This window comes from Sander vitreus, chromosome 16 (assembly GCF_031162955.1).
Source record: "Sander vitreus isolate 19-12246 chromosome 16, sanVit1, whole genome shotgun sequence".
Classification (NCBI taxonomy): domain Eukaryota; kingdom Metazoa; phylum Chordata; class Actinopteri; order Perciformes; family Percidae; genus Sander; species Sander vitreus.
Genome location: NC_135870.1, coordinates 4,820,237 through 4,840,992, shown reverse-complemented (window position 1 = coordinate 4,840,992; position 20,756 = coordinate 4,820,237). Strand labels below are relative to the sequence as shown.

At 41.2% G+C, this 20,756-nt stretch overlaps 1 protein-coding gene across 1 annotated transcript in view; it reads right to left on the bottom strand.

The window, feature by feature from the left end:
• The window catches only part of pitpnm2 (phosphatidylinositol transfer protein, membrane-associated 2), a 55,882-nt gene extending 35,126 nt beyond the window's left edge, over window positions 1–20,756 (bottom strand). Inside the window, exon 1 of the mRNA XM_078271295.1 lies at window positions 20,414–20,756. The gene's annotated coding sequence lies outside the window, so the exon portion shown is untranslated. The remainder of the gene's footprint in view (window positions 1–20,413) is intronic.

The window sequence follows — 20,756 nt, the reverse complement described above, 5'->3', positions numbered from 1 at the left end:
AGAATATATCGATTTTAGCTTCCAGCTTTACTTACAAGCCAGAGGAGGAGTTAGCATGTTTGTCTGAAGGATTAAACCCCCCTGTACACAATCCAACACTCCGTGTGTCCTCCAGCCCTCCTAAAGATCTATTACAAGGTAATCCACCGACCTAGCAACATGCCTGAAATCCCCCAGCAACCTAAATCCCAACTCTCTCTATACACACAGTGAAGAATCAGCCAAGTTGAGGTCAGTGTAGCCTTTAAAGCCTGGTACTTCATAGTATTTAATATTAGTACTTTATACTTTCAGATATAAAGATACGAATAATTTGAATGCATGACTCTTGTAGTGTGGTATTACTATTTTTACTTAAGTAAAGGCTTTGAATACTTTTTCCACCACTTATCCTTTGAGGATGTATTAAGGGTAATGGCCCCCCTGCTTCCTGAAAAATCAACACTTCCATCATTTCTTCCAAAATCAACACCGATCTATCTATTCAAATTCAAGAAAAGAGGATGAGCTGAAATGTCAAGTGTGTGTGTGTGTGTGTGTGTGTGTGGTGTGTGTGTGTGTGTGCGTGCGCGTGTGTGCGCGTGTGGTGTGTGTGCGCGTGTGCGTGTGTGGTGTGTGTGTGTGCGTGTACAGGTTGTGTCCCACCGTCTGTCCTACTCTGTCTGTCTCCGTCTGTGCATGATTAGGCTATGCATGTTTGGTCGAGCTGCTGCAGCAGACGAATCGTAGAGGTCAGGAAGTACAGTATGACAGTGAATTTAGCATAGAGGCTCTTCCTGCCAACAATATTGGACTTCATCAGCTTTTTAATACTTAAAAAAATATATATATTTAAGCTGTTCTAAGCTCTCAGGGTGGCCGCAGCTTTTGGCTCAGACTGAAATGTCTCAATAACTATCGCATGGATTGTCATGAAATGTGCTTCACACATTCATGTTCCCCTCAGGATGAATTTGGTATTCAGATGTTTTGAAGTGTCTTTGTATGAGCTACTTCTCCATAGTCAGTGTGTTAGCTACAGAAGATGGCGGTCGGCACGACAACAGTTTGGAGAAGCAGGCAGGAGTACGGACACGGAAGCTAAGCTATGTCCTGCTGTGGAGGGGGCAGCAGCTAAATGCATTTTAAACACAAAAAAGGGTATGCTACATTTAGAATATTTTCAATGCTTCACATTGTTGTCAGACAGCCCTTTCCGACAGTGAAAGAATCAACAAACATTTAGTCCTCCAAATCACCGTGAGGCTGTTTAATTCCCATGATGCATAAAATAAACAATAGCTACAGGTAATAAAACTGCAGTGCTCTGTCTCAACCATGAATGAAGATTCAAATCCGAGCTGCTCCCCAGTGGCAGTAACGTATGACCTTATTGTCTGTGCTGCGGCGGTTTGATACAATTACAGCTGGGAAATGGAGTGGCATTTCTCACTGAATCCTGTGAAGAATAAGTCCTTGACCGACAGATGAACAGCTATATATAGACACAGTAATCCCCACAAAGCAAAATGTGAGACAGAGACAGATGAAAACTGACACATAAACAGATAGACAGAGCCATGCATGAAGACTGAGCCATTTTATTTGCCTCCATCAGCTAAGTGAGCTGTGAGTCAGCACATCAGAGACAGGAGCCGGCATTCACTGAAAAAGATAAACATAAACTGAAGGGGACGACTGTTTTACAACGAGGTTATGATGTTATCTCATGAGAATGTAGAGCTCTTTACTAGAGGAATGTTACTAGAAAAATGTCTGTTTTAGATCATTGTAAAATAAAGATCTGAAAATGTCACCTTGGACTGTTGTGAATTGAGAAAAAATGGCAAATTAATCAATACTGAAAATAACCGTTAGCTGCAGGCCTAGATACTAGGTTGCAGGTTTAGGTCTGGCCAAAGTGAGGACTTTTTAGCGGCTTTCAGCTCACTGATCTTTACGTGCTCAGCAGCAAACAGACAGAGTTACTAGCTGGTTAGTCTCACATTGCCAGACCCTCCTCCACAGTGCTGCGGAGGAGGGTCTGGCGAGTCCGCACAGCAATCCGGGAGCAACGGTGCCGCTGCAAAATAGCCTCAGGAAGGAACTTGTTTTGGTGAAACGTGTATGTGTAAGGTTGTTTTAGTCGTGGAACAGAAAACTCAGATTGGACAGATAGTCTAGCTAGCTGTCTGGATTTACCCTGCAGAGATCTGAGGAGCAGTTAACCACAGTCCTCAGACATCCACCGGAGTTTAGAACCTGGGATAAGACACATGTCTGTTCCACCCGATTCAGAAACATACATAACACTGTTTAAAGTACAGATCATTTGTCCACTTCAAAACAAGCTTTTAACGTCATCCAGTGTGTCTCCAACATAAGTGTGTTTGTGTATTTTCAGTATATATTAATAATGGATGCCCAGTAGCAACACAAACCACAATAAGCTTTTCTTAAGTCATTACTATAACAACCCTGAAAGTAGAATGTTAAAATACTGGGCTCTGACTTGGCAGACAACCACATACTTCAATCATGTTTTTTTAGAATAGCAGGAAGCACTTTATCAACATGTGATGTAATGCTTTTCATTTCCTTCAATAACTCTTTCTGAAAATGGCAACATTCCCTCTAACTACTTTGGGAATGACCATCACTGCTTCAAACCTAAACAAAGTTCCCTTGGGCTTATGGCCAATTTCCCACAAAGCAAACAAACCGCAGCAGGGAGGAAATTAGCTTTCTGCTTTCCCTGTGTACCTCTATCCACTCTAATCCATTTAACTGATGATGTTTGCACCTCATATTATGGCATTAGGAATAAAACATGAAGCCAATCATACAGGAAGATTGGCCTCTATAGAAAACTGCGAGCACTGCTGGGTGGCTCAAATTGCCGCGATTGTGTGAAAACATTTTCAATATAATCCAACAGGAGATTGTCTTCCACTGGGAAATTTCAAACAATCCTTTAGTCTCCTAGTTATATTTGAAGGCCTCCTAATTGAGCTTGCAGTTGAAAAACACAGTCAGTGTCGCCTCCGCACAGAAACTAAATGTCTCATCTACACCACTAAGAGGGTGCCTGGCCGCAAGCTGCCTTCGCTCTGAGACTGAGAAAGCCTTCAGTTAGATTGCACCAAATTTGCCACCGAGGCAACCGACTCAGAGGAAAAGAGCTCTGGTCCATTAAACACAGCACCGCCTGCCAGCAGCTTGTTCCCGTAGGGTGACTTTCTGCTCAACCGACCCCCTGAAAAATGCACCCTACCGTCCACCTTTTCACATTAAATGCATACCCTGTGTCTCACCGTAGAGACTGACTGTGGATGTTTCAGACTGAATGTTGACCACTTATCTCTGGAGCTGGATATTTACGCACCTCTCTACCCTTTGCAAGCTTTTCTGCAGCTACCACTGCTCTAAAAAATATCTATGTTCTGCAGAGATGCAAAAGTTATTATTACGTATTATTAAACCACGTGTAATGGTGTGCAGGGCTACATACAACACTAGTTGAGGAGGCCCTCCACACACAAGTAACATTAGCATTAAAACATTAGCATAAAAAGATGTTAGCATCAAAAGCATAAAGAGCGCAGAGAAGTTCCCTCATTTTGGTATATGTATCCAATTCCTGCTGTTTACCATTAATATATATATAGCACAATAGATATATGCCAGATGGCCTCTGGCCTCATGCTCATAGTTAATTCTGCACACTGAACTGAAAGACAGAAGTCTCTTTTTGTGGGGGGGATATTAAAACTTTTTCATACGTTATTTTGGTGAATCGATCAGTTCAAGGCACAAAAACAATTCCTCTAATGGATCTCGTCATAAGATCATAAAAAGTTTGTGTTATTCCCTGGCATGCATGAGCATTGTACGACGTGGAAACCCGCATATATATGAAGTCCTTGTTTAATGTGTGTTGGTCATGTTTCATTTATGAAAATCAAAGCCACTTTAAAGTCCTCAGAACATATTGGCTGAATGCATATCCAATGAATTATCATAATCATGAGGACGCAAGGGGGAAAAAAACATATAAATACTGCATATTTAGTATATATATGAACCATATGTATCTGTCACACTGTGATCAGCAAATGTAAGCGCAAAAAGCCAACCCATCATGTCTTTGTATCACATCACAGTGTGATGCACCAGGATGCATCTGATTCGCTTCTTCAGCGGTTAGAAAAACTACCTGAGTCTAGCTGCGCTAACAAGATCCCCTGAAGGGATTCATCTCTGCTTCTGATAATGACATGACACACACACACACATGGATTTAAAACACACCACGACATTCTTCACATCTGGATGATGTGGAATGATTTAGATGACGTCTGCCGCGCATACGGGCGGGCCGGCCGAGAACGACAAACACACTGAGTGTATTTTTCTCAGTTTCATGTAATCCCAAGAGTCAGGTACTGTACTGTACGCTCTTTTTGCGTACTTTAAATCTCATGAAAATCAGCTGACTAACATGCAGTGATCATCAGCTGCTGTGGCTAAACTGCACTTAACACCTACAAAATATTTAGAGCAAAACATTTGGCAAAAGATGATCTGTTTCAAATGTTATTTGAAACAGATCTTCCTCCCATCAGCATACTCTATCCGGAGATGAAAAACTCACTGAACGTGCAGCACATCACAACCACCCAACATAATCATTAAACGTGTTGCACAAGACGACAAGAAGCTTCGCTGCAACAACTCACTTCATCCATCCTTACAAATAAATCCCACACATGAATCCATCCTTTGCAGGAAAAAATAAATCACAAAGCCGCCTATAGTCCCCACCTCAAACTGCAGCCACCTGCAGATCCTCAACCTCCTCTTCTGTCCATCAGTCTGGACAAGCATCCAACAGGCATGCATCCATGTTGCCATCATTTAATTGACCTGTGTTTTCATAACAGGGAAACACCTGCAACTGAAGGCAGTATTTTGAAATGTACAGGTGAAAGAAAGCAGTTTACCGTGCAGAAGGATACACCTAAGCACAGCTACCCAACTGATCCACTGAGCAGAGGCTTTAGGGGCCATTGCAGATCCTGGTCCCACAGAGACCAGCAGCCCAGGCATCCTTCCACCCCATCCCTGCACGTCGCTCCTTCGTCGGCCGTCTGCTGTCAGCCAATCCACCGCTGGCTTGCCCCCCCTGATTGGGAATGGGCTTCGCTTTTTAAATCCTCACTGTGAAATAAGAGAAGGTATCGATTCCCTCTCTTCCTCTTCTTCTTCTTCTTCTTCTTCTTCTTCTTCTTCTTCCCCCATCCACCTCTGTTCTGCCCCCCCCCCCGACACTCCCTCGCTGTCTCCACCTCCTCTGGACTGTGGAAGCTCTGTCACCATGGAGACGCATGAGGCTGAAGCCCGATTGGTGGAGTTTGTTGTGATGCAGCAAGTCGGTGGTGCAGCCCACCGGATTGATTGCCTTTTCAGTGAGCATCGTTCTCTAACGCTGAGGCCAGAATCTGTTCTCCATTTGAGTTTCCCTTATGAAGTTAGTTTTGGATAGATACACAGGAATGTGTTTTCAATAAAAGAGAAAAGAATACAAGTTACATTAAGTCTCTGTGTTTCATTGCTATTATTCTTAACGGAAAAATTCCACATACACAGAAAAATCTTTCACTAATACAAATCTCTTTTTGATAGAATGTATCTTATATATATATATATATATACTCCTTAAGACTAACTATAAACCAAATGAATGAACAATATTGTATTATGAAGAGTTGTTTGGTAAGTTTTCATTTTACTTATTTATTTGATGTGTTTTTTACTTATTTCTGTTTCTTCTATATATCCTGTTAAATTATTTCTTTTCTATCATTATTTAATTGCCACATATTTAATAAAAAAAACAGAAAAGATTGTCTGTACAACATGCCACATTTTTGTGCAACGAATGCTCTATAAAATTCCAAAGAAAACAAGTTTAGGGAATGTTGTCAGATGTCTTGTTTTGTCAAGATATTCATTTTGTCATCATGACATTAATTATATAAAACAGAAACAAACATTAAATCCTCACATTTGTGAAGCTGGAACCAGAGACGTTTTGGGCTTTTTTGCTTTAAGAAATGACTATAATTATTGTCTGCCCATTACTTCCTCAATTGATTCATCTACAAAATGCCAAAATACAAGTCCAAATTGCTGGTTTCAAATGTCTTGTTTTGTCCAAACCAAAGATCGTCATTTTACAACAAATCCTCAAAGCTGGAACCATAATTGGAACCTGGAATTTAGCATTATTGCTTAAATAAAATGATTTAAACTAGACAATTAATCTATTAATTGTTGCAGTTCTCGTCTCATTTTTCAAGAGGAAGCTATGATCAAGAATAGTTATAAATACTTAATATACTTAATATAATATTTGAACTCAGTGAAACACATAAATCATAAAGCACCCAGCAAAGCTCTGCAGACACATCCACACAAATCCTAAACGCCTAAATTCAAACGTGTTTATTTTTAAATGTGATCCTAGAGTATGTACTGTTTGAAAGTGAGGTGTCGTAGAGACATGTGCATGAATCACTTTTATCTCTGCTCCCAGCGGCAGATCACCTGCTCTGATGATTATGCATCTTCTTTGCATGGTGTCGTGACCATCCCGCTCATATCTGCTGTGTATTTTTATCACCTGCGTCGCCCACAGAATTTGAATGAGAAGCTGAGCGGCGCAAACAGGTCTTTTCTTTTGACTAACAAATCAGTAAATGAGCAAAACTGTGTGCCTTCATTCCAGACTGTAGCTGCAACGCCCCTCGAGTACCTCAGTGGCTACAATCTACATTTACATGTGGATACTGCAGCAGCTTTTTTCTACACTTAAATTACTTCAATTTGGGCGCCTGGATAGCTCAGTTGGTAGAGCCGGTGACCATATATAGAGGCTCTCTCCTCGATGCAGCAGGGGCCCAGGTTCAGCTCCGACCTGCGGCCCCCTTGCTGCATGTAGGGCTGCAACTAACGATTATTTTCATAGTGGATTAATCTGTTGATTATTTTCTCGATTATTCGATTAGTTGTTTGGTCTCTAAAATGTCAGAAAATGGTGAAAAATGTGGATCAGTGTTTCCCAAAAGCCCAAGACGACGTCCTCAAATGTCTTATTTTGTCCACAACTCAAAGATATTGAGTTTGCTGTCACAGAGGAGAGAAGAAACTAGAACATGTTCACATTTAACAAGCTGGAATCAGAGAAAATTTACTGTCATAAGAAGTAGAAGGCGCCCAGGTAGCTCAGTTGGTAAAGCGAGCACACTTATATAGAGGTTTAGTCCTCGAAGGCCTATAATGCCCAAAAATAATCTTAAAAGAAGTAGAAGAAGAAGAACTGCAATGTGTCGGCGAGCCGCGAACTGAGCTCACAAGAGACGTTAGCATGGACGTGAATGAGCTGTTATCCCTAAAAAATGTCAGCTCATGGGATCGACACAGAGTGCCGAGTTTTTAATCAAACATGGAAGTATTTATTTACTGAAGTCAAAGGTAAAGCCGTGTGCTTAGTTTGCGGAGAGCAGATCGCTGTGTTGAAGGATTATAATTTGAATCGCCACTACGATACTAAACACGCAGAGAAATACAACAACTTGAATGATGCAGCGCGGCCACGGACATCTGAAGCTTTGCTAGTTAAGCTGAAAAACCAACAATGCATCCAGGGATGCAGCAGTCAAGACCAGCTTTGTGATATCCTACAAAATCGCCAAAAACAGTAAGCCATTTTCTGAAGGGGAGTTTATTAAAGAGCGTTTGGTGGAGTCTGCTGCGCTAATATGGCCAGAGAATTTGAGAGTTTGAGAACGTGCCGCTTTCCAGGCGACATAAAACTAATATTGAGCAGAACTGAGTTTAGCCTGTTGGTCTGGCCCTCCACAACAGTCCCTGTTTCTCATGTGGCCCCTTGGGTAAATTAATTGCCCACCCCTGCTTTAAAGGAACTACACCACGGTCGCATGACTTCAACGTCACCATCAGTAGCTTCCAACTGATTTTGCGTGTTCAGCGTGACGACTTTTGACAATCCTTAGTCTCATTTAGCCAAATTGCAACCAATCTTTTTTAAGACACGTAAAAGCTTCAAAATTCACAAGTCGGGGTATTTGCTGTCGTATTTTATGTTGTGGTAAAAATCTTTTAAGTTTGTGTTAACCACAGACCTTATTTCAAGAAAACCATTGACCACTGTCGAGACGAGGGAACCGGAAGTGCAAAAATGCCAACCAATTTTCCGGGTTTTAGGAATTCATTCCTGCAGCATTCCATTAGTGAGCTTTGAGGGGCGTGGAAGGAGGTTTGTGTTAGCTTTGGACAGCGCCAGGCTAGCTGTTTCTTTTTGCTGAGCTAAGCTATTAACCTGCTGGCTTTAGCTTCACATTTAACAGTAAGACAAGAGAGTGCTATCAATCTTGTCGTCTAACTATCGTCAAGAGTTAGTTAAGACACTACACTTAATCATCTCGTCAAAATGAATATGTGTATTTCCTGAAATGTCAAACTATTAAGGATTCTGGAAAAACCTTTAAAAACAGCGGTAAGAGAAAAATCTGTTAACACGTCAGAGACACAAACTCAAGCGATTTCTTTGAATGAGACCTGTGCACTGAGTGGGCGCTGCGAGCGTAGGATAAACTCTGTGACTCGCATGTCTACGCTTTATAAACGTCACTTTAATTACATCCAGCCGACGCGTCTCAGTGGGTTTGAGGTTAAAAATACCCCACCTGCAGCCAGACATGTTCTACAGGGGATTGTGTCGCTGCTGCTGCTGCTGCTGCTGCTGCTGCTTCGTCTTTAGGGACATTTCAAACACAATCTCCAGCACCACCAAGAATCGAGAGTTTGTGAGGCCTTTTTTAGCTCTGAGGATGAACCGGAAGACATTTACTACGGATCACAAGAGGGGAACCTGCACCGAGATTCAATTTACTGTCATACCAACGAACAAGAAGGGAGGCTGAAAATGAGAATGAGCTCGCTCTTAGCCTCTGATTTTATCTGCGAGCTGCAGGGATGTACATCGTCAGAATGAAATGTCTTGTTGACGGGTACTCCACCCAACACACACACACACACTTTATCTGAGCATCAGCAGAACATACGCTAACAGAATCAACCCCTAAACACCACAGTCCCGCTACACAACGTGAACATCTGCTGCTATCGCGGCTGTTAATTTGTGATCTTGTCAAACACATCTTTCCTCACCAGACACTCCTGCTGTTACTCATCCTGCACATATCAAACAGAGGCCTGGTTTACAGGTTACCGTGCGTCAGCTCCTGTGATGTTACCGACGGCATTTTCTCTGGACATCGCGCTGGCTGCTGCAGCATGTGTTTTGGGTAAATCCCCAGCAGGTTTCTATATTTATTTTTCACTTCAGCCGAGATTCAATTTCATTATCACACCGGATGGTGAGGTGAAATGGTTCAAAGTAATTTCAGCTGCAGTGGTGGAAGGTTTAAGCGCATTTACTCAAGTACTCAAAGTTATAGTGTTAATATAATGTAACAGTAGCACAAGAAGACAAGAGTCATCAATGTCAGTTACAGAGCAATGTTGACCTAAACTTTGCTAAGATTAATTAATATAATAAACTGTTTAACACTAACAAGGGTCAGTGTTCTACTCTCTTGATAAAATCTACTTAAGTAACATTTTCAATGCAAAACCTTTACAAGTAATGGAGTAAACTGTTTTGTTGCTCCTTTTTCTTACGTAAAGGATTTGAATACGTTCACCACTGTTGGAGAATCCTAACAAGTCTAAATGATAAGTGACAAAGTGACTCTCTATTCCATAAACAGGAATCTGACCTCTGGTTTAAGAAATATAGACTTTTTTTTGCAGTATGAGTACATTAAGTACATTTTGCTGTTAATACTAAAGTCGGATTTTGAATGAATGAATGGAGGACTTTTACTTGTAATGGAGTATTTCTACATCGTTGGATTGGTTCTTCTATTCTAAGTAAAGGATCTATGTAAATACTTCTTCTAACACTTCTAAGCTGACAGAAACTGCTTGGTTTATCAAAACTACAGATACGAGATGTTGTCACTAACCTGCAGTCCATCTCCAGCGCTCTGAGATGAGACTCAAAGATGTTCTGCTAATGTTAATTTAATAAGGCATGCACAGTATGACGAATTCAGAGCTTAAGACACACACACACACACACACACACACACACACACACAACACACACACACAGCTCTTTCATAATATACCATAAATACCAGAAGTCATGTTACGAAACAATTTCCTTCCTCAATCCAGGTTGAGAAACACCAAGAAACGCAACAGGACTGCCACAGAATATGAATAAAATCGAATACAATATATCAAGAAACCTATACCTTATTTAAAAGCTGAAAGATTCCTGTGTATAAAATTAGCTGAATGTCTCTTGGATGCCAAACATGCTCACCCCACAGCTAAAGCAATCATCTGACACTGTCAAAACATCACAACATAAAAAGAGGCGCGGGCAGCAAATGAGAGTGAACTCTGACGTGATGGCTAGGTGGTGAGAGAGAGGACGAGCTATTTTTAGCTCAGGGTGGCAGCGGCGGTGGTGGAGGGCAGGCAGAGAGCAGCGTGATGGGGCTGCTGTCAGGGGTTAGTTCTGATGCTCCTCAAATTGCTCTGCTTTGCTGCGTTCTGGTAAATGCCGGCGTTGCATCACTGTCTGAGGAGGGAGGGGGAGCTTGGCTAATCATCGCTCACACCGTTCATCAGGGCCTTCGATTGCTTCACTTATCATGGTGCTCACTTTACGGTTTTTTACGATCGCTATGACAATTTTTTCAATACTTTTAACAACTTTCCTAAACTCTTAACGCACCAACACACCTACAACACACAATTGGCAAAACATTTAATTTCATGCTCAAAATCACACATTGAAAACTAAAGCTTCTACTAAACACTAATTTTCAAAATACAATAATACACTAATACAATACACTATGTCTACCAAAACAATGCAAACATGTCTCAAAATCAGAAAATTCTTCCAAAACACTATCACATGTTCTCTTCCAACAGGAACATTTAGTAAATCATAGAACAATGTCATAAAAAACACTAACATCACATGGAATTACAGAAACTGCATTATTTGATATGTGTCAGGTCTGCCCTTAAACAACAGACAATGGTATATTGTATTGATCATAGATTGTGTTTTGCACTGCAGTTTCTCTTGAAGCCTCTCTACATTAACAGCTAGTTGAGAAAGGGGGGGGAGAGAGAGAGAGAGAGAGAGAGGGGGAAGACATGTAGGAAATCGTCACAGGTCGGATTTGAATCCTGGACCTCTGCGTCGAGGCATAAACCTCCAAGTATATGTGGACTGGCGCTACCCACTGAGCCAACCCCCCCACCATTTTGTTTCTTTTGCTGCAGAGATTCAATACAAAAAATGAATGACCCATCTCAGAGTAGCTTTATAGAATGTACAGTTTATGAAAAAAAGGAGACAGAGACAGAATTGTCTTGGTACTCCTCTTCCTCTCCCTCGTGAAGGCATTTTTCTTATTTTCTGTGTTCATCTACAGTATATTGTTCAAATAGGTCCTCTTTTACTGTACTACCATATGATCATGCAATTGAAAGAACCTCAACACCTGAGTGTGTTTCCTAGAAGGGAATCAGCTGTGATCGATTTGTGTTTCAATTTACAATATGATCAGCTGTTCACTTTGACTTTAGCCTATAGGTTAGGTTTAGAACATGATGTTATCTGGTCTGACATACAGTGTGGAAGCATTTGCAAATTGGTCAGTACAGATCCATTGGTTTTGGTCTTGGTGGAGCTTGTGTGTAAAAGAAGTTCAAGCATTTTAAATGTGTGTTAACTGTATGCATTTTGTGTCAAAGCAACAAGAAATGTGTTAATTGTATAGCCTACACAGACGGATGTTGTGCTAACTGTGTTAAGAGTTTAGGAAAGTTGTTAAAAGTATTGAAAAAGGTGTCATAGCGATCGTAAAAACTGTAAAACTGTAAAATTTGAGGAATGAAGAAACAGAAATTCACTGATTTATGTTGCTAGTTTCCTGCTGTTTGGTTTAGATAATCAAACAACTTTTTCATTAAAAGCTTAAAGACAGCAACAAGAACAGCTTTAACGATGCTGTTTTTTTTGTTGTTGCTCTGACTTGAAGACAGCAGAATACATACATAATACATAATACATTTGAAATTAAATGTTTAAAGTCAGCCAGTAGGAGGAAAACAGCAGCACCCACTTTCAGCAACTCACAGTTAACTCTATCACCACATCATTTAACCACTTACAGCCTCACCTTCAACTAGCGGAGGCTCAGGAACTGGAGAAAATGCAGAGTAGTGGAGTGGAAGAAGAAAAGGAGACACAAATGTGGCTTGTGGTTTTAAATAGGGATGCTCCGATCTGACTTTTTCAGTCCCGATTCCGATGCCTGGGCTTTGTGTATCTGTCAATACCCAATACCGATCCAATACCATTGTTACAATTAATTATTAATATTAAAAATATATAAATATATAAAAAAATAAAAATTAATAATACACTGTATACCTTCCACCTTCTACCTTCCTTCCACCATGTGGAAGAGACTAAAGGCACCGGACTTTCCTAACTAAACATTACTTTCCTAACTAAGACAAAATAACATATATAACACACATAACATAACACACAAATAACATCGATGTAATGTATTGAATTATTTATTTGTACACTCAACTCTTCCAGCATGCGACAGAGGGAAAAAAACGTAACAAAACTGGATCGACCTGTGGATCTGTTCATTTTTCCGATCCCAGATCCAGCTATTTTGTCAATATCGGGACCGATATCTGATCTTAATATCGGATCGGTGCACCCCTAGTTTTAAATTTGAGACATGACGCCTGAGCACTAATACATACACACACACACACACCTACACAGAGGAACAAGAGGGTCAAGCAGGTGAAGGTAGACAGAAGAGAGGAGGGCTGGTGTTCATGAGATATAGACACAGAAACTGTAGGACAGCAGAGGAAGGCAGAAGATTTGAAGGCCCAAAGATTAAAAGGGGGGGAAGTTCCACTTCTGGGGCCAATACATTACTGTTTGGCTCGACTCCAGGCCTCTGAGGCCGGTGTAGCGTGGGCGACACAGGGTACGCTCTCAGTCACGAGCCAGACTGCAGTGATACACGGTCCTTTCCCCTACTTTCGTTCATCACGGAGATTTAGCATCTATTAAGACTACAGATCCATCTCTTGATTACTCACATTTATAATGTCTGACTGTGAAAGAGGAAGATGTATCACTCACTCACATGACATCATTGTCACAGATGTTACACAACAGTTTCTAGCAGCAATTTTGAAGTTTGGGTCAAGACTGAAATATGAAATTAACATATTGTAACAACTTTGGTAAATTCCTTTACTCTTATTTGTCCACTACTTTGTTTTATGACCAAAATATTAGGGCTGGGTATCGGTACTCGGCCAAAATAACCCAGTACCACGTAGTACGAAACTTTTCCAGTGAAACGGTACCTGCATTCGATCCTTTTTTGTACAGTGATCTAGAATAAATTGACCACCCCCTAGTTCACGGGACCACCTCACAGTCTGATCTCTGAGGAAACAGAGGCACAGAGATTAGTTTTAACTAACAGAAGGATGCTCTAAGTGTCAGGTAAGCAGGTTGCTGTAGCTCTTTCATACCACTGAATATGTGTGTGCGTCTGAATATTTGATGAGGACACAACGCCTCGCTGGACCTGAACAAAGCCCAGGGATTGTTAATTAGAGTAAGTGCTCAAAAACACTCCAAGAGCACTGCAAACGTGGCCAAACGTGACGGCTTTAGATTGTCAGAACAATCCCACTCCCCAACCTTGGGCTCACATGACCCCCCACCCCGGAGCAACTGGGGACGTCATGGAGGTATTAATCTATATTTAAAGCGTTCTTGCAAGGGCACCATCTGACTGTCCGCTGTTAACCCTGACAGTGTGAGTCTATATGGAGCTTAACAGTGGCCGCACACTTTTTGAACGGCTCTGGTTTAGGGCTGGGCGATATGGAGAATATCAAATAGCACGATATTTTTGACCAAACACCTCGATGTCGATATTGCAACGATATTGTAAGGTTGACAATTGGTTCTTTCACAAAATATCTTCCACATTTAGATTTTAGATAAATAACCATCATAATGTGGATATAATGACTAAGTGGTTAAAGGCAAATAATAGAACAGCTAGAACAGTCTGGTAAATTCAGAAAATGACATCACTTTACTGTAATGCAGCCTTTCAAACCAGGAAAAGACAACACTTACCATGTTACGATATTACAATTCTTCAAAATCTAAGACGATATCTAGTCTCATATCACGATATCGATATAATATTGAAATATTGCCCAGCCCTAGTCTGGTTCCAGAAGTGATTTCCCCCATTTCATTCACCCTCTGTGAGCAGCAGACTAAAAACAGGCAGCATCCTAAAGGACCCCTCCCATGCTCTGTTCTCTGCATTTGAGTAGCTTCGCTCTGGACGCCGGCAAGGCCAACCGTCTCGCTCCGTCCTTCCCCCACTTACTCTCTTTTTCTTTTCTTAACAAACACACTGTTGTGTCAGACAATCAATTTTATTATTATAAAAATGGAACATTTGTTGCCGCTGCTCTTCTGTATTTCAGTATATGTATTTACTCCTTGCCCCCAGGGGATAAATAAAGTTATTTGAATTGAATTGAATACCTCTCATTGAGTTTCAAGCCTGGAACCAAGACAACCAGCTACGAGACCATAAAACAATGTATTCAGTGGAGAAGAACATTTTGAGAACTGAAAAAAGGCAAAGGTACAAGACTGTGTACATAAACAATCATAGTGGTAGCAACTAGTTATAGCTGTTCCCAGGTGCGGTAAACATTTCCATGGTAACAGCGAGTTCCACCATCAGAGATGTCGCTGTTACACTTAGGAATGTGGGTAATGTAGTACTTCTCCATCACATCGCAAATAAAACATGTTTTCGTAAGCCTGGTGGCCTAAGCCATTGGGAATGTATTTTTTTAGATGTTTTTTAGCATAACGTAGGGCCCTATGGAATCTGATATAGCTTTAGCTTTTTTTAATTTTTTAATTTCGTGATTCCATCCTTGATTCTGTTACCACAGAAACTATTGGGCTCTACATTAATGCTGCTATTAGTCTGTGACTGTCCCCAGCCGGCCCTCTTCGAAGAAGACACTTGCCCACGGGCTAAACTACTTTTCTAGGGGAAACCCTGGACTTCTAGCTTCTACAGGAGCAGAAACCTTCGTTTCACAACCTCGGCGCTCGTGGTCAGTCTACCTTGGACGGTTTAGACCAGAGATCTTCAACAGGGGACCCGTGACCCCTAGGGGGTCCTCATAGTTACTGCAGGGGGGCCGCCAAATTCATAAAGAAATATTCTTTTGAAAGTTTATTTTTTCAAAAATGAAATATGTCTGAAAATATACATCGATGTGACTCTAACATATGACGTAATAGCAAAGATAAAAAATAACACATTGAAGATAAGCTTACTATAGGTAAGGTAGCCACTATGGTAGCCATATAGTTACATTTAGGCTTAAAGATTCACTGTGCCTTCCACATGTATGTTTTTTTTTCATCCATTCGGCCCAGTTTAATATGCAACTCAATAGTTTACAATATATACAGTAGGGGGGTCCCTACTCGGTCTCTCTTTGAGCTAAGGGGTCCCTGGCCTAAAAAATGTTGAAGACCCCTGGTTTAGACATTACAGCCAAAGATCTAAATCCTTATGAAGGAAATGAATGGGATTTTCACTTCCAGAACCACACTGTTAAGCTCTGTACAGCTTGTTCTGTGTGCAGGAAGTATCCAAAGCCTTAAGTAAAGTATTATTTTACCTATTTATAATGTCATTTATCTGGTTTTACTTTTTACTGGTTAATTTTATTACAGTCTGTCGTGTTCTTTGTTAAAGCTCTTTAAGTGCTTCACAAATAAAGTGAGCCCTCTCGTTATTATTGGTTATTTTTCACCACCGGTATGCTTGCTACAGTACTCCATATGAGAGACACAGTGCATATGTGCCTGCATGTGAAGCAGAGTGAGGAGGAGAAAGCAACAGACGGCCTAATTGTGGTGAAGTGTGTCTCCCTGACAGGCCGAGGCGGTGGGAGGAAGAGGGGAGGCAAGACAGTCAGGACTAAATACAAAGCGTTATTCATTCACATCCGAGCGTCTCCAGCCTCCCACCACACAGTCCTGACTGTGAAGCCATGATCAGTGGGCTGGAATCCCTCTGTTTACCCTGCTAAAAATAGATTCCACACACTGCGATGACGTGGCATCTCGTGACAAGATCCCCCTCCCCTCCCCTCCCTTCCTCACCTCTTCTCCTCAGCTCCCCACCACCAACCCTCCTCCCTCCTCCTCCCTCCTCCCTCCTCCCTCCTCCAGACTGTACCGCTGAGCGAGTCATGCCGTTATTGGTATGCAACGCTCAGCTCGGCTGCATGCCACATCTCCTCACAATCCTGTCTGATGTATCTTTGGGGTAAAAATATGGCGTGTCCCGTGAAGAGGAGATGGCAAGAAAGGATGAATTTCAAGGGGTGAGATAAAGGAAAAGAGAAGGAAGGATGGATGGACAAGACAGAGAGAGAGAGAGAGGAGGCTAGGGAGAAGGAGGAAGTGAAGGAGGGGGTGGCAATCAATACCATGACTCATTCTTTTTGTGGTGGCCACTTCCTAACAGCATTCATTAAAGCAAACATAATCATTTTGGCCTGACAATCAGATCCTGCGAGGCTCCATCTTATTTCACTCCAAACCACACACGTTAAAAATCATGCACGCTGAACCTGAAATGGGAGGAAACCGGTGGAGCTGAAGTCGACCGAACGATTAGTCGATCGGCAGAAAAATAATCCCCGACTATTTTGATCATTGATTCATCGTTAAGCAATGATCTTTCATGCAAAAATGGTTTGCAGCCTCTCAAACATGGAGGTTTCCTGCTCTTTTCTGTTTTATATCACACTAAACTTTTTTTTGTTGACATTTCTTTTGACATATAAAGACATTACATTGAACTTTGAAAAACTGGGATGGACTTTACTATTTTTGGACATTTACAGATCAAACGATTAATCAAGAAAATTATAGGCAGATTAATCGATACTGAAATGAATCGTTAGTTGCAGCCCTAGAAACAGGACCAGTACATTACGCAGTGGCTCAGATGGTTGTAGTGACAGTGAAGCTGCTATGAAACATCTTCCGCCATGACACAACAATATTTTCCGCAGCAATACTGCATCGATACACCGACGCCAAATATCTATCTTTTATTATATAAATTGCACATAAGAATTCAACTTTTTGGTACCACAATTATAAAATCAGTTGCTTTTTCAGTCCGCTAGATGGACTGGACAATAAAATTGAAGTGAGATGAACAAACAGAGAAGTTTATATTTTTAGATAAAACAAATGTTGAGAAAGTTTTCCTTTGGGGACATAATTTGAAGTTGGGAAAAAAAGTAATAAATTGCAATATATATATCGCAGCATATCACGATATGTTTAAAATCGCAATAATATCGTATCATGACATAAGTATCGTGATATCGTATCGTGGAGCCTCTGGTGATTCCTACTCCTACTATAAGATGGAGAACATGGTAAACATTACTCCTGTTATACATTAGCATGTTAGCTTTGTCACTATGAGCATGTTAGCATGCTAATGTCAAGCTCAAAGGCTGTTGACTCTTAGTCTTGTTTTCATATATGTGCATACATTCATTAAAAAGCAGTATTTGCTGTTGAAAGAAATCAGCAACTAAAATAAATTATCAAAACTGCCTACATTAAAGCTCTAGTGCGTAGTTTCTGTCGCCCCCCATGAGGAATTCTAAGTAATGACAACAACACCGTCGGCGCGTCCACATGATACAAGCCTTCTGTGATCCCGCACCGCCCCCCCCTCCCCCACACAGCTGCTAGTAGCCAAGGAGGACACGGAGGATTAAAAAACATGATGGGCTCTTCAGAAGAGGTCATTACCTTCACTCGAGCTTCTGCGGCGGGAAAGTCGCCGGACGACACAATCTTCTGAACATAGTCATACTGAGAAATACAGAGAGAGTTGTGATAGTCTTAATTAGCTTTGTAGCAACTCATTTGGCAATGGCTTGAATGTAACGGACGTTCATTAATATCAAAAAGTTACGCACTAAAGCTTTAAGAATAATTATTTCCTGTACCGCACAGAACCCACGTGGTAACACTGATTACTTGAAGCTTTGTGACAACAGGCCGGCTAAGAAACTCTCTCCAGGTTAAAAGTGTTCTTCCTAGAAGGTTTTGGCTCCACTGCAGCATCGGTCTAAATATGTTACAGACTCGATGTAGATCACACGGACAACAGTACCTCTTTAGTGTTTTCCCCTTCAGTGTCTAAGAATAGCTCCAGCTCAAGAGACACAGCATGTACAGGACAGTTGTAGCAAGGACAGGTCAAGTTTTATACAGCATATAAGTAAATATGTAAGCAACTTAAATGTATTAATAAAGCGATTTTCACAGACTTATGTCACAAAGTGCTTTACAGGGGCAAACACAAGGAACCCAATACAGAGTGAGAACACGATACACAATCAGTATTACACAATAATAGTGAAAGTGCAGACATGGTGCATACCAGTCACCCAAACGCCTGTTTATACAGGTATGTCTTTATCTGATTTATTAAAGAATCCAAAGAAACAGCAGACCGTAAGTGAGTGAGCAAGTAAAATGAATTTATAATGTGCTTAACAGAAAGAGGATAAGAAAAGAGAGAGAAAAAGGAAAAAGACGGACAAAATTTAGGGAGCTTAGAAAATAAAGAAAGACCTAACAATGTGTGAACATGAGCCTTTATCTTAAAGCAGCTATACAGAGTCGCTAACATGACCGCAGACTATTAGTCTTGTTAGTGGTTCGATTACTTGGAAATTTGCACAAATTAATTACAAAAGCAAGTACTGTGGGTCCTGCATGTTGTAGTCCGGATCAACATAAGTACATTTCCAGGATCATTTCCTGATCACTCTCTCTGTGTTGCCCTTCTCAAACTCTGTTTGCTTTGAGAAACAACAACAAACTTGGAGCTAGCAAGCTAAACGCTGATAATAGCAAGTTATGAAGAAGATGTGGATGGTGCAACAAGGCAGGCCTGCTTGGTTCTTACGGGGAATGATTGTAAAGATTTACAAAGAATACGTTTACGGCATTTCCTCTCTAACTGGGACGTTTTGGGACCGGTTGGTGGGATTGCTGTGGACGAAGTACACACGGAGATACACTGGTAAGAGCAATTGCATTTTAACCATGTGTCAGCTAATTTAAATAGCTCACGTTACTGTATTGTGTCAACAGTTAACTTCATTTAATATTGTATGTGCCGTTTTCTTTTGCAGGATGCAAATGTTCCACCAAAACAACTTCCTTCCTGAGACCATTTTGCAGAGCCACCTTCACTGCGTCCGGCGCTCAGTGCCGCCCAAGATGATTGTGATTGGTTTAAAGAAATGCAAACAAACCAGAGTGTTTTTTTCTCCTATCCCAGAATGTATCTGTGGTGTAGCCAGACCTTCCTCCACAGAGCTGTGGAGATAGAGCTGGAAATGTGAGACTATTCATTTTGTGACCCTGTCTTGTAGAGGAATTCAGCGTCATAATCTAGTTGATTGTAATTGCAGATTATGTTGTGCTCACATAGCACATATTCCTAAATAAGGTTGCTTTTAATCAAATGTTGACAAACTAGCAATTACAGAGTTAATCTGGGGCCAAGTATAGCCTGAAGTGTGCATTGTACTTGATGGTGGATACAGAGGGTTGGAGGTGGAGGACTCACTAACAGGTTAATCAAAGCCAAGCACACTGAAATATTGCCGTTTAATGCCCATGTATATTGGGCATTTTACATTATATTGGGTGTGTTACATGCAGAGATGTCTGTCTGTGTTTTATAATATAGGAGGAAATGTACAAGATATTCTGTGAGGTTTATGCAACCTGTAATTTCAGTGTCAGAGGCTGTTACATATAAGACTCAATATTTGCACAGCACACAACATACAACACAACAGCATTCTCTTCAAACAACCAGAATCATAATGTTGATCAGATGTTTTGGTAAAAGCAAAGCCAATGATGGATGCCACCTGGCCTCTTCAGCTCATTCAAACACTGCCACAAATAAATATGGTGGGAATTAATTAACATTTGCATCGTCAATTTCCATAATTAATGAGAAATCTTAAGAGTTAATTAGTGGTGACACAGTGTTATTAGGTATACAACATGACTCACCTGCAGCTCTGAGTTTATCTGCGGTCCCGATTATTCAGCTGGCTCTCCACATAACGCCTGAATGCAACATCGCTGTTGTCAGTTAAAGGTGTATTTCCCCAGCTCACATCGCAGTGCAGAGAAGCCTGACGATAGCGTCGGTGATGGTGTTTATATTTTACAGTGGATTGTCAGCGCTGGCCGTCCTCTTATCCCCCACACGGAGCGTTCAATCCCCGGTGTGTCCGCCTATCTGTCCCGCTGCTGCTCCACCATCATCCCAATACATGGCTGTTGTGTCCGGTGTTTCGGCTTCGCTGTGTTGTCGGCAGCTGGTGATATATACAGGTTACAGTTACATCAG